The sequence below is a fragment of the Camellia sinensis genome, chromosome 6 (assembly GCF_055761805.1).
Source record: "Camellia sinensis isolate YWXY chromosome 6, ASM5576180v1, whole genome shotgun sequence".
NCBI lineage: Eukaryota > Viridiplantae > Streptophyta > Magnoliopsida > Ericales > Theaceae > Camellia > Camellia sinensis.
The window spans coordinates 36,613,497-36,630,323 of record NC_138966.1 but is presented as its reverse complement, the minus strand read 5'-3'; positions in this window follow the sequence as shown (position 1 = coordinate 36,630,323).

Genomic DNA, 16,827 nt, shown 5'->3' with positions numbered 1-16,827 from the left:
AGGAACACCTGACTTGACTATGCCCTAGATTTATTGCTTTATTAGTACTTTCAAGTTTTCTCTTATGAATGTAATAAAAAGCAACTTCAATTGTATGTAAGAGCAGGAGAACTCTGTTTTGAAATCAAAGAAATTGAAAGTTGTGGCACTAAAAATTTTCCACCTTGGTCCAAAAATGGTCAAAGTTGTAAAAAGATTATTTGAACAAAGTCAGCTTTTATTAAAACTTTTCAAAGATATTTTTGATGTGGATCAGAACTGGACACGCCTGAGATCTGTCACTCGAGACGCACAACCCCAGATTCCTGCAACTGGAAAGTTGCCCCTAGTCTGAAGAGCGCCGCAGCACTGCATAGCAACGGAAAGTTGCCCCTAGTCTGAGTGGCACCGCACCGGAGATTCCAACGAATGCTGATGAACAAAGATGACTGAGATGATCAAATTGACAAAGTTGATCGGGGAAGTGTTATAGCTGAACTTCAGGATGAAGCTGCCTACGTATCCCAAACATGGGAATCAAGCCTCACGTAGTTCCGGCTTAGGTTCGCTCGAGTATTTTCACTCTCCTTTTGCGCTCTAACTTTTGCCAAGGCCGCCCTTTGCGGGTTTTCAGCCTTGCGAGCTCAGTTTTTATATTTTCTAATTTTTTGTGCTCTAGCTTTTGCCTAGGTCGCCCTTTCGGGTTTTCGGCCTAGCGAGCCTCTCAAGGGTAGTATTTCTTCAACTTGTCCATGTTGATCGGTTGGGAAAATTCTAAGCCATCTAAGTCCATCAGAACCACAGCTCCACCTGACCAGATAGCTTTGATAATGTAGGGACCAGTCCAATTGGGTCTGAACTTGCCCCTCGGGTCGTGGATGGGTGCTCGGTTGTCTTTGAGTACCAAATCTCCTTCCTTTAGATTTCTGGACTTAACCTTCTTGTTAAAAGCCCGAGCAATCCTGCGCTGATAACTTTGAACGTGGTACAGTGCTTTCAGCCTTCTTTCGTCAAAGAGCATAAGTTCCTCGAACCTGCTCTGCTGCCAATCTGCCTCAGCTATCTGACACTCAGCCAATACCCGTAACGACGGAACTTCAATTTCAATAGGTAGAACAGCCTCCATTCCATAAACTAACGAATACGGAGTTGCTCCGGTTGAAGTTCTAATTGAAGTCCTGTAGCCCCATAGAGCAAACGGCAACTTATCTGGCCAATCTCGGTAGGTCTCCACCATTTTCCGTAGTATATGCTTGATGTTCTTGTTGGCGGCCTCAACTGCTCCGTTGGTTTGCGGCCGGTATGTAGACGACTTATGAAAAGCCACGTTATACTTCTCCAACAAGTCGACCACTTCTTTCTTAAAGTGGGATCCATTATCCGAAATAATCTCGTTTGGCACCCCGTAGCGGCAAATGATGTTGTTTCTGATGAACTTGGCGACGTGCGACGCCTTCAACACCGCGTATGATTGGGCCTCGACCCACTTTGTGAAATAATCTATCGCTACGAGGATATACTCATGTTCGTTCGACCCCTTCGGGGTAACAGCTCCGATCACATCAATCCCCCACACGGAAAATGGCCACGGGGACGTCATGTTGTAAAGCTTGGATGGTGGGATATTCATACGGTTTGCATGGATCTGGCATTTGTGGCATCGCCGAACGAAGCCGATACAATCCTCCTCCATGGTCGACCAGTAGTAACCCTGCCTGAGGATCTTTCTGGCCAACATTACTCCATTCATGTGCGCGCCGCACTCCCCTCCGTGGATGGCCTCCATTAGGCGCTTCGACTCTTCGGCTTCTACACAGAGCTTATGCATTCCCAGATGACCCCTTTTGTACAGCTCACCTCCGCAGATGATGAACTGAATAGCCATTCTTCTAATGGCCCTCTTATCCTTGGCGCTTGCCCCTAGGGGATACGTCTCCTTTTCCAAGAAGTTCCAAATATCGTAATACCAGGGGTTGTCGTCTTGAGCCTCATCTATGGCGGAAATTGACTCGTATGCTGGTGCAAACTTCTGATCAATGATGACTGGACGCATCCGGACTCCCGACGGGATGTCTATCATAGAAGATAGAGTTGCTAGTGAATCTGCGAACCTGTTGTTCTCTCTTACGAGGTGGGTGAAATTTAGTTTCTCGAACCGAGGAATTAACAAATCCAAGGTTTGGTGGTAAATTATCATCCTTTCCTCCTTGACCTTCCAGTCTCCTTTTGCCTGAGACACAACAAGATTCGAGTCCCCAATGACGTCCAATCGTCTTACCCCTAGTTCTAGGGCTGCTTCTAGACCAGCAATACATGCCTCATACTCTGCTTCATTGTTCGAGACCCTGAACTGGAGCTTGAACGCTAAAGGGATACGGGAATCGTCAGGCGCTATCAGCAACACCCCTATCCCATACCCATACTGGTTTGACGCTCCGTCAAAGTACATCGTCCAAGTTTCATCTTCGATGTGCAGAATAGTTTCATCTGGGAATAGGTACTCAACCGCCTCATCCCCCTCAACCGGATGGTCGGCAAGGAATTCCGCTACCGCTCTCCCTTTCACCGACTTGCGTGTTACATACTTCAAGTCAAATTCGGAAAGCAATAGCAACCAACGAGCCAGCCTACCCGTAAGTGCTGGTTTCTCGAAAAGATATTTGATGGGATCCAAACGTGAAACCAACATTACAGAGTGAGCTAACAGGTAGTGCCGCAGCTTCCTGGTAGCCCATACCAAGGCCAAGCAAGCCTTCTCGAGCGGAGTGTAGCGGGTCTCGTAATCCAGCATCTTTTTGCTCAGATAGTAGATGGCCCTTTCCACTTTGTCTTCTGACTCCTGTGCGAGCATGCAGCCCATGGTGGTCTCAGTTACCGAAAGATACAATATCAACGGTCTCCCCGGTTCTGGCGGTGACAACACAGGCGGGTTCTGTAGATACTCTTTGATCTGCTCAAAAGATGCTTGACATCGGCCGTCCCATTGGAATTTCTTTCCTTTCTTCAGGAGACCAAAAAGTGGTTCACAAGTCAAGGTTAATTTAGAGATAAACCGTCTTATGAATTGCACTTTACCTAGAAAGCCTCGCACCTCCTTTTCAGTCCTCGGTGGTGGCATTTCTAAGATGGCCTTGATTTTGGAAGGGTCGACCTCGATGCCCCTTTGCGTAATCAGAAACCCTAGCATCTTCCCTGCTGTAACACCAAAAGTACACTTCTGGGGATTCAGCCGCAGCCGAAACTCTCTGATCCTCTGAAAGAATTTTTGTAAGGCGGCGTAGTGGCCCTCTCTTTCTTTGGACTTGACAATCATGTCATCAACATACACCTCGACCTCTTTATGGATCATATCATGCAATATTGTAGTTGCTGCCCGTTGATAGGTAGCTCCAGCATTTTTCAGCCCAAATGGCATCACTCTATAACAATATGTACCCCACGGGGTAGTGAACGCAGTCTTTTCCCGGTCTTCGGGTGCCATTACTATCTGATTATAACCTGAGAAGCCATCCATAAACGAAAGCAAGGCATGTCTTGCCGTGAAATCTACCAATTCATCAATGTGCGGCAAGGGAAAGTCGTCCTTCAGACTGGCCCTGTTCAAATCTCTGAAGTCTACACAGACCCGAATTCTGCCGTCTTTCTTCGGCACCGGAACAATGTTGGCCAGGCAAGTCGGGTACTCAGACACCAACAGGAAGCCTGCATCAATCTGCTTGGTGACCTCTTCCTTGATCTTAATGGCCCAATCAGGGCGGATCCTTCTGAGCTTCTGTTTGACAGGTTGGGCCTCGGGATCAAGAGGGATCCAGTGCTGTACAATCTCAGGATCGATTCCAGGCATGTCTTCGTAGGACCACGCGAAAACATCTTTGAAATCTTTTAACAAAGCGACTAAGCGCTCGCGTTCCTCAGAAGACAACGTGGACCCGATCTGGACCAGCCGCGGGTCCTTCTCAGTACCAACATTCACAGTAGTGATTTCATCCATTAAGGGTTTAACAAACCTTTCCTGCTCTTGATCAATTAACCGTTGCAAAACCGGAGGGATTTCTCCCTCGTCGTTTTCATCAAAATTTTGAAAATCCTGATTTAAGCAATAAATCAAAGGCACAGAAAAATACTCCGAAACCACATCCACGTCGTTCTCATTAAATACTTCTGAGCCGTCGGATTCCTCTGTTACAACAGACTCAAAAGAAAATGAAAAAGACGACCTAGACAGGACTGTGGCATCCGGGTTATCACCCCCAGGAATACCGGACTCAGACTCAGTTGAGCTGGAATCTGATTCCGACGCACAAGATTCGGTAGAATCAGATTCCGGCTCACTACCTGACCCGGTGCTGCTTGATAAAAAGCCTTCTTCATATTGCCAGATGAGAGAAGATGCGAAGGGCGCATCCAAAATAGCTGATGGTAGGCTCGCAGCCGCTTCATTCCCAATCACACATACCGAGGAGCTATCCCCCAAGCACCTCTGTTCGATCGGAGGATCTGAAAGCAGACATGCCAGCGCTGCCCCCATTTCGTTTTCATCGTCCTCAGACTGCACTTGCTTACTTTGCTCAGCCTCAGCCGATAGATCTGCCTGCCCTTCGGCGATGTCATCCTCAGGTAACTGTAGATCAAAGAAAATCTCAAATCTCGGTACGCGCTTCTTCTCCGCGTTGAGCCACGGCTCTGGGAAACCACAGAACGGAAAGTCCTCCCCCTCCCGGACGAAGCGTCCGTTTAGGGTCCCCCGAATGGGCTGGTGCATTAAGTCAAAGGGTTTCCCCATCTGTTTTGCCCTGGCCCTTCCAGCCATTTCCTTTCCTTTCCTTATCCAATCCTCTTTGGTGGGTAGGTAGCCCAAACCAAAGGTATGTGGGTTATGTGGCACTTCGGCCGATGCTGCGGCACCTTTCCTGCCGCTCTTGCCTAATCCCATCCCAGGGATGTGCTGGAGTTTTTTCATGAGATAGACTGCTTGGGCACTGACATACACCCCTTCATTAGCTACCATGATGTTCTGTACGACCCGAGCCTCAGCCAAGGTAAAACCTGATATGAACACATCTTCCATACCATGCTCGATTTCTAGAACAGGCGTAGATACCTCCGGTGGTGGATGAATTGATGAGTTTCCAAAAACAATGGCTACTCTCTTCCCATAGGGGTATTTCACCATTTGATGTAGGGTAGAGGAGACCGCCTTTACCTGATGCAGCCACGGCCGCCCCAAAAGCAGGTTGAACGTTGCAGGAACCTCCAAGACGTGGAAATCTATCTCGTGCTGTCCCGGCCCAACCTTTGTTTGAATCTTAACTGTCCCCATTACTTCCCGGCTTGTGTTGTCATACGCCCGAATCACCTGAGCCGTTGGCACGAAATCCGCGACTTTCAAACCAATCGCATAAGTTGTCCTTGCCGGGCAGACGTTGATGGCGGACCCCGTGTCAACAAGTACCACGGGTATCCATTTATCTTTGCACTCGACAGAGATGTAGAGCGGCTTGTTATGGTTCGCACCCTCGGGTGGCAGTTCTTTGTCAGAAAAACTCAATGCCGGGGAACTTCCTCCCGAAAAGACTAAGCCCACCAGCTGTTCGGGTGTGGTATCTATGGAAAGTTTGGCTTTGTCCATGGCTGAAAGGACAGCCTGCCTGTGTACTCGAGAAGCCATAAGCAGTCCCCAGATGGAGATGTCTGCTTGTATCTTTTTTAATTGTCTCAACACGGCCTCGTCTTCAAGTTGCTTCTCCTTTTATTTCTCTGCTTCATTATCTTTTCCAGACGCCTCTGGTTGATCTAGGTGTGGAGGCTTGAAATACCGTCCACTCCTAGTCATGTGATCGACTTCGCCGATATACCAGGTATCATCTGGTTGGTTATCTTTCCAATCCTCATCCGTGTGGGCCAGACATAGATCGTCGTCTTCCCACCACATACCATCTGCAGCTGACAAGCATCTGTCTAGTTCTGGCACAACTGTCCCGATACTCGCAGTACCTTTTATCCCTATGCTCGCAGCATTCTCCATTTTCGTACTTGTGGCGGTTTCGACCCCCACGTGGCCTTTTGCTTTCCTGATCCTCTCAGAATCCTCGAATCTCTCTTGTTCTGGCTGTATCAATGCAGTAGATTGCTCACTGATCCCTGTACTTAAAATGCTCCATTCCCGAGCGAAATTCTCGACACCGGCGCTCTCCGGCGATGTATTCCGTTCTTCGACACTCCCAGCCGTTGTGGACATTCCCGCCCCTGCCGGGCCTTGTTCTGACTGGAACTCCCCTATTACATCTGGCTGATCGTCTAACCATCCCGTGGCCTCCACTGATTCTTCATTATCGTACCAGTTGATGGCTGAATATTCTAGATCTTGGTTATCACAAAATTGGAACTTGGCAAGGTCCTCTTCCATGGCTGCCAAATCATCCGTTTCCTGTCTTGAACTGTTCCCTCGGATTACACACAGCTCTCCCCCGACTGGAAATTCGACATTTGGTCTATTCTGGCCCACTGGTGAAATGTAGTCACTCGGACTGTAAGTATTCCCAACATCATTCTCAGGCTCCACAGACTCTGGTTTGACAACCTCTTTCCTGTTCTCGATGGTCACCACCACTGGTTTGGGTTGGGTTATAGAGACATCCATCATGCACAAATTGGTGCAATCAGGGAGGAAAACTTTCGGCTTAGGCAGGTAGGAGGGCGTAATATAGATACTAGAATCGTAGGATGCGACCTCAGTGTGGATGAAGTTGATTCTCTTAGGTGGTGGAACTTGGTTATGCGTGGGGAGAGGATTTGTAGTAACATTGGGTTTCTCAGGGGGTAGAATCACCCCATTATCAATGAGATCTTGAATCTCATGACGTAAACGAAAGCATAGGTCAGTGTCGTGACCGTGCTGCTGGTGGAACGCACAATACTTGGCCGGATTGTGGGTGGCAGGCAGTCTTTCAGGTAAGGGTCGCGGCTCTAGGGGCTTCAGATGCCCTTTTCTGATCAAAACCCCCAAAGCTTTGGATAGGGGCATATAAAGTGGAGCGAAGGTTCTGGTGTTTCTGGGAGGGTATTTGGCTGTTTGTGAGTTGCTTCCGGACGCACCGGAGAATGGTGTGGCTGCCGTATTTCTTGGGGAAGGGTTAGTGGTGACCATACTCACTTCGGAGGTCCTGGCAGTCGTAGCGCCGCTCGGGCCTGCATTAGTATTACGATTGAAATTTTTGCGGGGTTGCTCCCGGTCATTATCAATCCACCCTTGTCTTAGGGCGTCCTCGATCTGTACCCCCATTTCATGCAGATCAGCAAAGGTAGGGAAGGGGACTACAATCATCTTTTGCATTAACTTCGGCTGGAGATTGCGCACAATCATCCGAATCTGATCTTTGTCTGTGGGTCTTAAGGTCATCATCGAAGCCTTAGCTCGCCATCTGGTTACAAATTCTGAGAAGCTCTCCTTGGGTTCTTGCCTCGTTGTCTCGAGATCCCGGGTCGTGATCTCGATTTGTGTGTTATACGAGTACTACAGGATGAAGGCCTCGGCCATCTCGTCCCAATTTCTCTTGACGTCATCGTCTAACTTGGCATACCATGCGGCCGCCACACCTGACAAGGTCCGGCCGAATAAAGATAGCTTCTGCAATCTAGTGAGGCCCATTGGCCTTAGAACGTCTGAGAATAGTCGCAGGTGTACCATGGGATCCTCAGATCCGTCAAAACGATCAATTTGTGGCATCTTAAACCGATCTGGCAGCGTCACAGCTGTGTCAATGTATCCGTCTCCAATGTCCGGAATGGACTTCGCACCTTGAGATTTCTTGAACAGCTTTTCAAGCTTGTGCATTTTTAACGTCATGGGGTCCACCTCGGACTCGAAGGGAGAATCCGACAGATTGATGGGGGTGGGTGCCTTGGATTGTTGAGGTGGAATCGGGAGGGGAGATGGCCCTGTTGGGATGTCTGTATCCTCTTGGACATTCCGGGCGTTTGGTGTCTCTTCGGGTATTGGAACCCTTAATGGAGGAGGGATTTGCTGCGAAGGTGATGCCCCAGTTTGCTGTTGCAATCTCCCAATTAAATCCGCTTGCTCACTCATGACTATAGCTTGTTGTCTGGCGAATTCTGCCTGTCGGACAGCATCCTGCTGCATCATTTTCATGCTTTCTTGAAGTTGGCGCACCATCTCCTCTAAGCTAGCCATACTATTCTGCTCTGGTTGAGTTACTAGTATGCGTTCCCTCTCTGTGGGTGAAACGGGATCCTGATCCCTACTGTACACAGGTGGGGTAGACGAAGCCCTTTGCACTGACTGTTGAACCGATGTCCTCTGCTTAGTTGCCTTCCGTTTAGTAACCGGGGGTAGAGAACGGTACACTGGTTGTCCTTCTATCAGATCCTCAGATCGATGGAGCCGGCGACCTCTGATCCAGAGTGCTTGGGGAATGTCTACTGGGTTAGACGCAATGATGCTAAACTACCTAGCAAAAGATAAATAAAGCAATAAATAAACCAACAACCGGACAGCACAACAGTATAAAATAAACATATAATACATAGTTGGATATTCACTACAAAGTCGGTGAGCCGAACACACTATTCCTCGATATTGATCACTGTTTCCCCAAAAACAAGCTCTGTTCCCAACACTGAACCCTGATACCCGCAGATAACCGATTCTCTTAAACTAATACTGATGCCCTCAGGCCTAATGCCCAAACTTGCAAACTGGTATGTACTTTCCCCTGTAGAAATACATTCTAAAAGCACATAGCAAGTAAAGAGAGCCAAAACACCCCTATATTGGGGTAGGGTTTCCCTGTCCTATTTTGTCAGGAGCTAGGGTCTCACTATGCACGCAGCAGTTCTCAAACAACCTAATGTCGGGTAAGCAACCTGTCCTAATTTGGAATGGTCACTATGGATCCGAATATGAACTAGGTCGAATGGTCAAAGAGGGTGCCCCGGTAAACCGGCGTTTGTGTTCCCATGCTGTCAGAGCCCATAGCCGATCAGCCTTATGGACATGCCTTGACAAGACAAGCCTCCGGCAAACCGTTCAGGAATGGCAGATGGCAAACACTGTGTTCCTAGGCGCACCAATGCACATGCAATGCAAAGAAACATATAAACGAAATCAAAACAGGATATCACGAGTTTGAGTCAAGCTCTCGCATTTTCCCCAGCGGAGTCGCCAGAAACTGTAACAAGTCCGCGGGGGGGGACCTCGCTACAGTTCGGACTCTCGATTTTGTGTCGCGGTTCTTAATCTTGAACCAAAGAGTCCAAATCTGGCAAATCGTCTTGAGAAACAGATTTTTGAAAAAGTAGTGCCAAACATGGACTGCTTTGCCAGATACAGAGTCGCCACCTAAATATTTTTAAAATGGGGAAATTTAGGAAACCCTGACTCGGTGCCGAAGGCCACATGTCCGTCATCACCGGAGTTATCTCGGCTCGGGAGCTTGGGTACGATCGGGGAAGGTCAGCTATGAGCACCCCCTCTCGCCCGGTCCGAAGACCGGCCTCTACTAACCGTGATATTCAGTTTTGAAAACGTTATGTGTTCTTATTCCAATTATTAGCCTCGCATTACTATGTTATGCACGCGGCAAACAAGTATAGACCAAATCGCCCAAATTGGAACAAAACATTTCATATTTGTTTTGAAAATGGTTTGCTACTCGCAAGTAGGCTAAAATACAGATTTTGCCACCCTCAAGTGGGCTTTTGGAAAAGATGGTTTTGCCACTATCTAGTGGGCTTAAAAATCGCAGTTTTAACGCATTATCCCAATTTAAGCAATTTGACCTCCACCCACAGGCATTCAAGCAGTTTATCTCATGTAAGCACTTAGCCGCATGGCAAGCATACTGTTATGGCAACACTCACACGCATGCTGGATGCTAAAGCAAAAATACTTACATCGTACTCCGTGCCAAAACAGTAAACTAGTTAACAAACATGCGTGTCCTAGTTCATGTTAAAAATGGCTAATGCATCACATGCAAAAATGCAATCTAGGCAGGCTCGGCTAACCCTAAAACATGGTATGTGAAAATGCACAATTATCACATATTCGGTTTAGAATTTGAAATACAAATGCGGTTAGCGTGATGTACCGAGCCTAATGTATGCAATACAAATGCATGGATGTACGCATGCATAGCATAAGGTATGCTAATTTCAAAAAATGCCCTAATCTACCATCATAAGCGGGTAAATAAAAGGGAAGAAAGAAATGGGGATTGGAAGACATACACACCACCCACACACACTTATTACCTCTTTACCCTCACTCGGAGGGATCAAATAAATATTACAGTCCCAAAATAATAAACGAATAAAATTATTACAAGATTTCTAATTTAATTTAAAAGAAAAGATGGCGAAGGAAAGAAGAGGGCAGCCGCAGCTTCTGCCTCGGGATGCGCGAATGATGCATGCTCGAATCCGTCTCGCCCGGAAAACCCGTACTGTACTCCTGCCGCCTCTGTTTGTACTGCCTTGTCTTTCTGAAAATTGCCAAAGTACTGGAGCAAGTTCCTTGCACCCTGCAGAGCACCACCGGCCGGACAGAATTCCCACCGGCACTTCAAAATTCCCATCGGCACTTGTTGGATTCCTCGGCACTCCATTTATTGCCGGTCGGCACTAAATTCTGCCGGTCGGCAGAAACTTCCTGCAGAAGACAATTTGACAGCAAACAGAGAACAGACAGTGCATGGCATGGGGTTCTCAGGTACATGTAGGCATGGTTGTGCTTCTTATCATGTTTTAAACTCAAAGAAGCACGGCCCTCGATCTTTGAGCCATCAATGGAGCATGATGACCCAAGGGATCAAATTCGCCACTCAATGTAAGGATGCATGCAACAAACAAAATGAGATCCGAAGCCTTATCATGTCGAAGTCAAAGGCCCCGGTGACCGAGAATCAAGGTACATTGCATCACTTGGAGTATGAATGTCCCTTGACCCTCATATTTGGCTTGACACCCCAAGCCAAACGATGCAATGCATGTTATGCTCACAAGGCTCAAAATGCAACATGGTACCAAAATGTAAAGCACAACAAGTACTATGCAACCAACATGACAAATGTGTAATGCCAAGCATGCAAGGTGCAAATGTGGTGCAAACATAGACCAATTTGGTAATGGGATTAGCATGCTATGAGGCTTAATGAAGCAATCATGCAACTTACATAAAACAAGCATGCAATGGAGCCTTTGGATCATAAAGGGACAGTCCTTAGTCCACCCCAAGACAGCACCAAAAAATGCCCAAAATGATGGACAACAATTCATGCCAACATGCAAGCTAATGGTCCCAAAGTTAAGGCACAAAAAGGAGGCAACTTACTCCCATCAACATGACCTCTCATGGCATGATTAAAACAAGTAAAAAACAGAATTTTTACATGCAAAATGGGACTCCAAAAACTCCTAAAATGGCAGCCAAGATGACCCCCAAGAGGCATATGCACTAAGGCTCATTCCTAGGCACAAGAGGGTACACCCTTAAGGCATAAAAGAGGTCATGCATGCACACATACGAACATGATTCTTGGACTAAAATGTGGTCCTAGATGACATTAAATCATGAGGGTAATCACAACCATGCATGCTAGAGGTCAACATACTTAAAGCTTTTAAGCCAAAATGCAAAGCAACCCTAACAAACATGTCAAGCATGAACAAATAGATAACCAACAGATTTTTAGCATGGAAAAATAACATAAAAAAAACTTCATGGAACTAAGCCAACACACACAAGAATCATGGCCTAATCATGAGATGCACTTCTAAGCAAAATAGAGCAATACAAAGCAAGTATTACAAGCATACAAGGAGGTACAAATCCAGCCAAAAATAGAGATCCCACATGTCCTAAAAACACCCAAAAAGTTCTGAAATGAAGCAAAAACCAAGCAAGCATGCATGTCACCCTTTTGGGCCACAACTCAAGGAAACAAAACCATAAAGGGAGAGGGGTGTCCCTCCCCTATGCAAGACTTCAAACCAACTTTTTTGACACTAAAAATACACTGATTTTCAATGGTCAAAGGACCAAAACACTGAAATGAACAAAACCTTATGAAAGAGGCACCAAAATGGACCAAACAAGGCCTAGAAGGGTGAGCTTACACTCAAACCACAAAATGACCTTAATGAAAGTGCTAAAGCAGGAAAATACAAGCCCTTTTTATGTTATACACAAGAGCTAAAACAACAAGCAAGATAGGTAAAAAACTATTGCAAGTTTGGGGAATGTAAATCAAGATGCTCACCCTTGAAGAACCTTTGAAGAACAAATGGTCTAGCCTCCTTCTTTTGATCAAAACTAGTCCAAAAACTCAAGAAACAACCCCCCAAGTCCCTCAATCTCGGAGTAAGGTGTAATGGTGTGTGTAATGGTGCAAAAGTAAGGTAAAAACCACCTTTTGAGCTAAGAAACACACACAAAGGAGGAGAGAGAGGGAGGTATAGAGATAATATGTATTTATATCTCCAAGGTCTGGTTTTTGGTTGCAAGAGTCTAACCTAGATCAAAGAGGAAGGCCCTCCTCTTATAAGACTCTCTCTTGCAAAGCTTATTCAACAAGCTTGCTTAGAGGGAGATCCCTCCATACACGTGTATGGAGGGGGGAAGAGTTGGTGCCAGCTATCACAGCTGGCACAAAATATCTCCATAAAGTGGATGAACAGTGGTCGGCTGCTCAAAAATGCGATTTCGGCAAAAAACAGTGCCGACCGGCAACAAATTATGCCGACCGGCAATAAAGTGTGCCGACCGGCAAACAAAAGTGCCGATGGCAGAAAAAGACCATCCGGTGGCCTCCAGCCACTGCCGGTGGTGTGTGGGGATGCCTCATAAGGCATTCTCTGCCCTTCCAAGGCAAAACATAAGTGTTCGGTGCAAAACCAAACACTAAATGGTCAAGTTCGGAGATCCTAAGGCAGGGCGCGCGAGCCGAGACCTCCGGGAACTCCAAACGAACACAAACATGGATGATCACCGAGTGTTCAAACGGTGACGTCCAAGTCTTGAGGACGGTCAAAAATGGGGTGTCTACACCAGGTAATCCCATCATGCTGCGCAAATGGAATTAAGGGGCAATTGAGAGGGTAATTTGTATGAATAAATTAGGCCGAGATTGAATAATGGGCCGCTTTGGGCCGCAGTAAGAAAGGCGGAGTAAATTGGTTTTTTTCATTAGCTCGGTCCAAGAAGGCCTTGTTGTTATCTCGGTCGCCACGGCCAAATCGGTTAGTTCGGTCATGGCGTACAAAACCGAGGTGAAAGTGAGAAAGTATACTGAGCCCTCTTCAGGACTTGGTTTTGGATTAGTTCGGCGTAGGCTCTTCTATGGATAGCTCGGTCTTGGCATGTGAAGTCGAGGTAGGGGAAAAGCAAGGAATAGCCGAACTAACAGTTAGATCGGTTACTCCAGTCAGTATAGCATGGCAATGTTATTTCGGTTGTATGGTAGTCCGGTCATGGTATAACCATCTCACTTGGTTTAAGCAGTGAGGGGGGTGTTGAAGGATAAGCATTATCCTTTAGGAGTATGAATCCTAGGAGGACTCTACATGGAGGAGTAAGAGTCCTAGGATTGTGCCACACGGAACCTATAAAAGCTCACAAACATCACCTATGGAGGTAACACAACTTTGATTCCTGAATACACAGAGCTTTTGTCTACTTGTCTATTTTGCTGACTTAGGCATTGGAGAGGTTTCCGGCACACACCCGCCGGCTAGCTCACGTTTGTGTTTTCAGGGAGTAAAGCGACGACGTTTGGAGGAGCACAGACTTGATCAACAGGATTATACGAGAAGGTTTATTTTTTTCCCGTACATTATTCAGCATATGTTCGTTAATGTGGTTGGGTTGTGTTGAATATTTCGGGGCGTTACATGAATTGAGTCAAATTTTCACATTATATCAAATTAAGATTTTAAAGATAATAATTTAAAGACAAAATCACCTTTTAAAGTTGAAATATTTTAGTTTTCAAAAATATCATTATTATATTTTTAACAATAAAATTAGACATTAGTTACGATTTACTACTCTTTTGGACCAAAAAAAAAATCTCAAAAAGTAAACATTTTTTGTACCAAATTATTTTTTCCTTAAAAGTACATTTATTAGTGTTGTTCAGCTTTTGGTGATAGGTAGATTGATTGCTTGGTTTGTATTAGGTGTGGTCAGTGTTTTTTTGGGTGAGGTAGTTTTTGGTGTTTGTGATTGGTTCCTCACCAACTCTTGTGGTTGTGCTAGCATATGATTGAGCGGTTTTATCGGTGCCAACCTAGTTGGGATTGATTTGGTTTACTTTGATACTTTCTGCACTCCTCCTCCATTTCTGTTTCATCAATAAAGTTCGTTTTCTTTGCTGATAAAAAAAAAGAGTACATTTATTAGTGACATTTTTTAAATTTTGTTGCTAAAAATCAATTTATTTTATTTTTTGAAACAACTTTTTAATGACGACCCTCGCGACAATAGGAATTAGTTATTAAATATTTTTGGCAACAAATTTTTTTCTTTTGGAGACAAATTTGATCTCTAAAACTCTTTGTGTTGTAGTGTGATCTAAACTAACCCCAAAACCATTTTGGGAGGAAAACTGGTCTATTTCGTTAAAACTAAAAAAATTGGCTAGTGTAATTGTAGCTCGCTTGAATTGGCACAAGTCGTAGAATTGGTTGGTTATGTTTTCCACCTCTCTTTTATTTTCTTTATTTCTTTCCTTTGTGTATATTCACATATACAATTATTAAATTTTTGATTAGAAACTCTCACTTCAATGGTCTCCTCGGGTAAGAAATCCCATTAAGAGCTCAAAAAGGTTGTAAACGTCTCTTCTTATTGATAAGAAAAATCTTCAAAAAGAATCTAAAATCCCAGGTGTGATTCAATTAAATTATTTGATTAAATTTATTGGAGGGAGTTGAAATTTTGAATCCCTCTAAAATTAATGTTAGTTATTTAATGAAATTATTTTATCAAAATGGTTTGAAGGGAGTATTCAACATTTGGATTTCCTCCAAAATTAAAACTAGTGATCTTTTTAAATATTTATTGTTAATATAATTGTATGGAGAGAAACAGAAGATATCTGTATTATTAATCATAATCAATTATAAGTACAATGGTCATTTATGTAGTCTGTTTTCTTTACTCTAAGAAGTTGGGATGGAGTCATCAGTCACAAAAATCATGAGTCAGTTATACACATACTTCACAACGATATCTGCACGTTAGATTAAACAGGTGGATACATCCATCAATACATTCTACTCAACGGAATCAGGATTTTATCATCGCAAGAGTTAAAAGATAAATAATATATATTTTTTTACTATATAGATAAATATACATTTAAGTACAATATGATATATACACTACAAGAAATTAGTCTTTTAGGGACTAATATTTAAGGACTAATTAAATTTGGTTGCTAAAAATAATCTTTTAAGGACAAATTTAAATATATGATAATTTACTTATAAGATTGTAAAAATGACTATTAATATTCTCACTTAATATTTACATAACTTTTTGAGACTAATAAATTTGGTTGCTAATATATTATTAACCTTATTAGGGACTAAATATTTTTGTCATCATCAATTAAAAAACATTTTGCGACCAAATATTTTAATCATTTTAACCATTAAAAAATCGGGACCTCACTTCAGCCCTAACGGGGTTTGCTGCAATCAAACCTCTTCAACGAGTTTGCTCTCTCTAGAGCTCCAATACAGATTGGAAGCATCCATGGCAGATTTGCTCAATCTTCTTCAAATTTTGATGCGTTTCTCTCTAGGAATGGCAACGGGGCGGGGCGGGGCCGGGGATCACCCTCCCCATCCCCGATCCCCAAAACTACAAACTTCCCCGTCCCCGTCCCCGGCCCCGATCCCCGGCGGGGAACCCTTCACCCTCACCGGCCCCGCCCCCAAGGGGGATCGGGTTTCCCCGACCCCGGAAAATCACCGTCTCTGTTTAGCTTATCATCATCAACAACATCATCGATTCCTTTCAATGGAGTTCAACAAGATAAAAAAAAAAAAGATAAAATTAACAGTGAATATAGAGTTCAACAAGAAAATGGAAAAAAAGATAAAATTAACAGTGAATAAAAAAAAAGATAAAAAAAAAGGAAGAAAATGGAGTTCAACAAGATAAAATTACAGAGAATATAGACACTTTTCACATTAGATTCCTTTCCTCCATTTTCTCGAAAACCCAAATAGAAAATTACAGAAAATGAGAAAATTAACAGTGATAGAAAGAAACAAATAAATATGAACCAAAAATGCGATGAATGATGCAAACAAGAGACAGAATAGAAGAGGGGTTTTGATGATGGGTGTGGAAATGGAACAGGGGTTCACCATCAACAAAAAAAAAAAATAAAAAAATAGACAGATCTGGTGGGAGGGAGAAGCCGAGCCGATGGTTCTTCTCAGATCTTCATCTTCTCATATCTGACGGTGGCGATGGATCTTCTCAGAGGAGGAGCCGAGCCGATGGATCTTCTTAGAGAGGAGTCGACTGCGTAGGCGTAGCGTCTGTGGAGAGAAGAGAGTGAGTGAGAGAAGAGAGAAGAGAGAAGAGAGAAAGAGTGAGAGAAGAGAAACAGATCAGAGAGAAGATAGATCAGGGATATACAATAGATAATAGGTATATAATAGATTAGAGAGAGGGGGGCTTTATTTTCAGAGATAATATAAATTATAATAGATTTTCGGGGAGAAACGGGCCGGGGAACGAGGCCGGGGACGGGCTGGGGAACGGGGCTGTGAAAGTGATCCCCGTCCCCGGCCCGAATTTAATCGGGGATT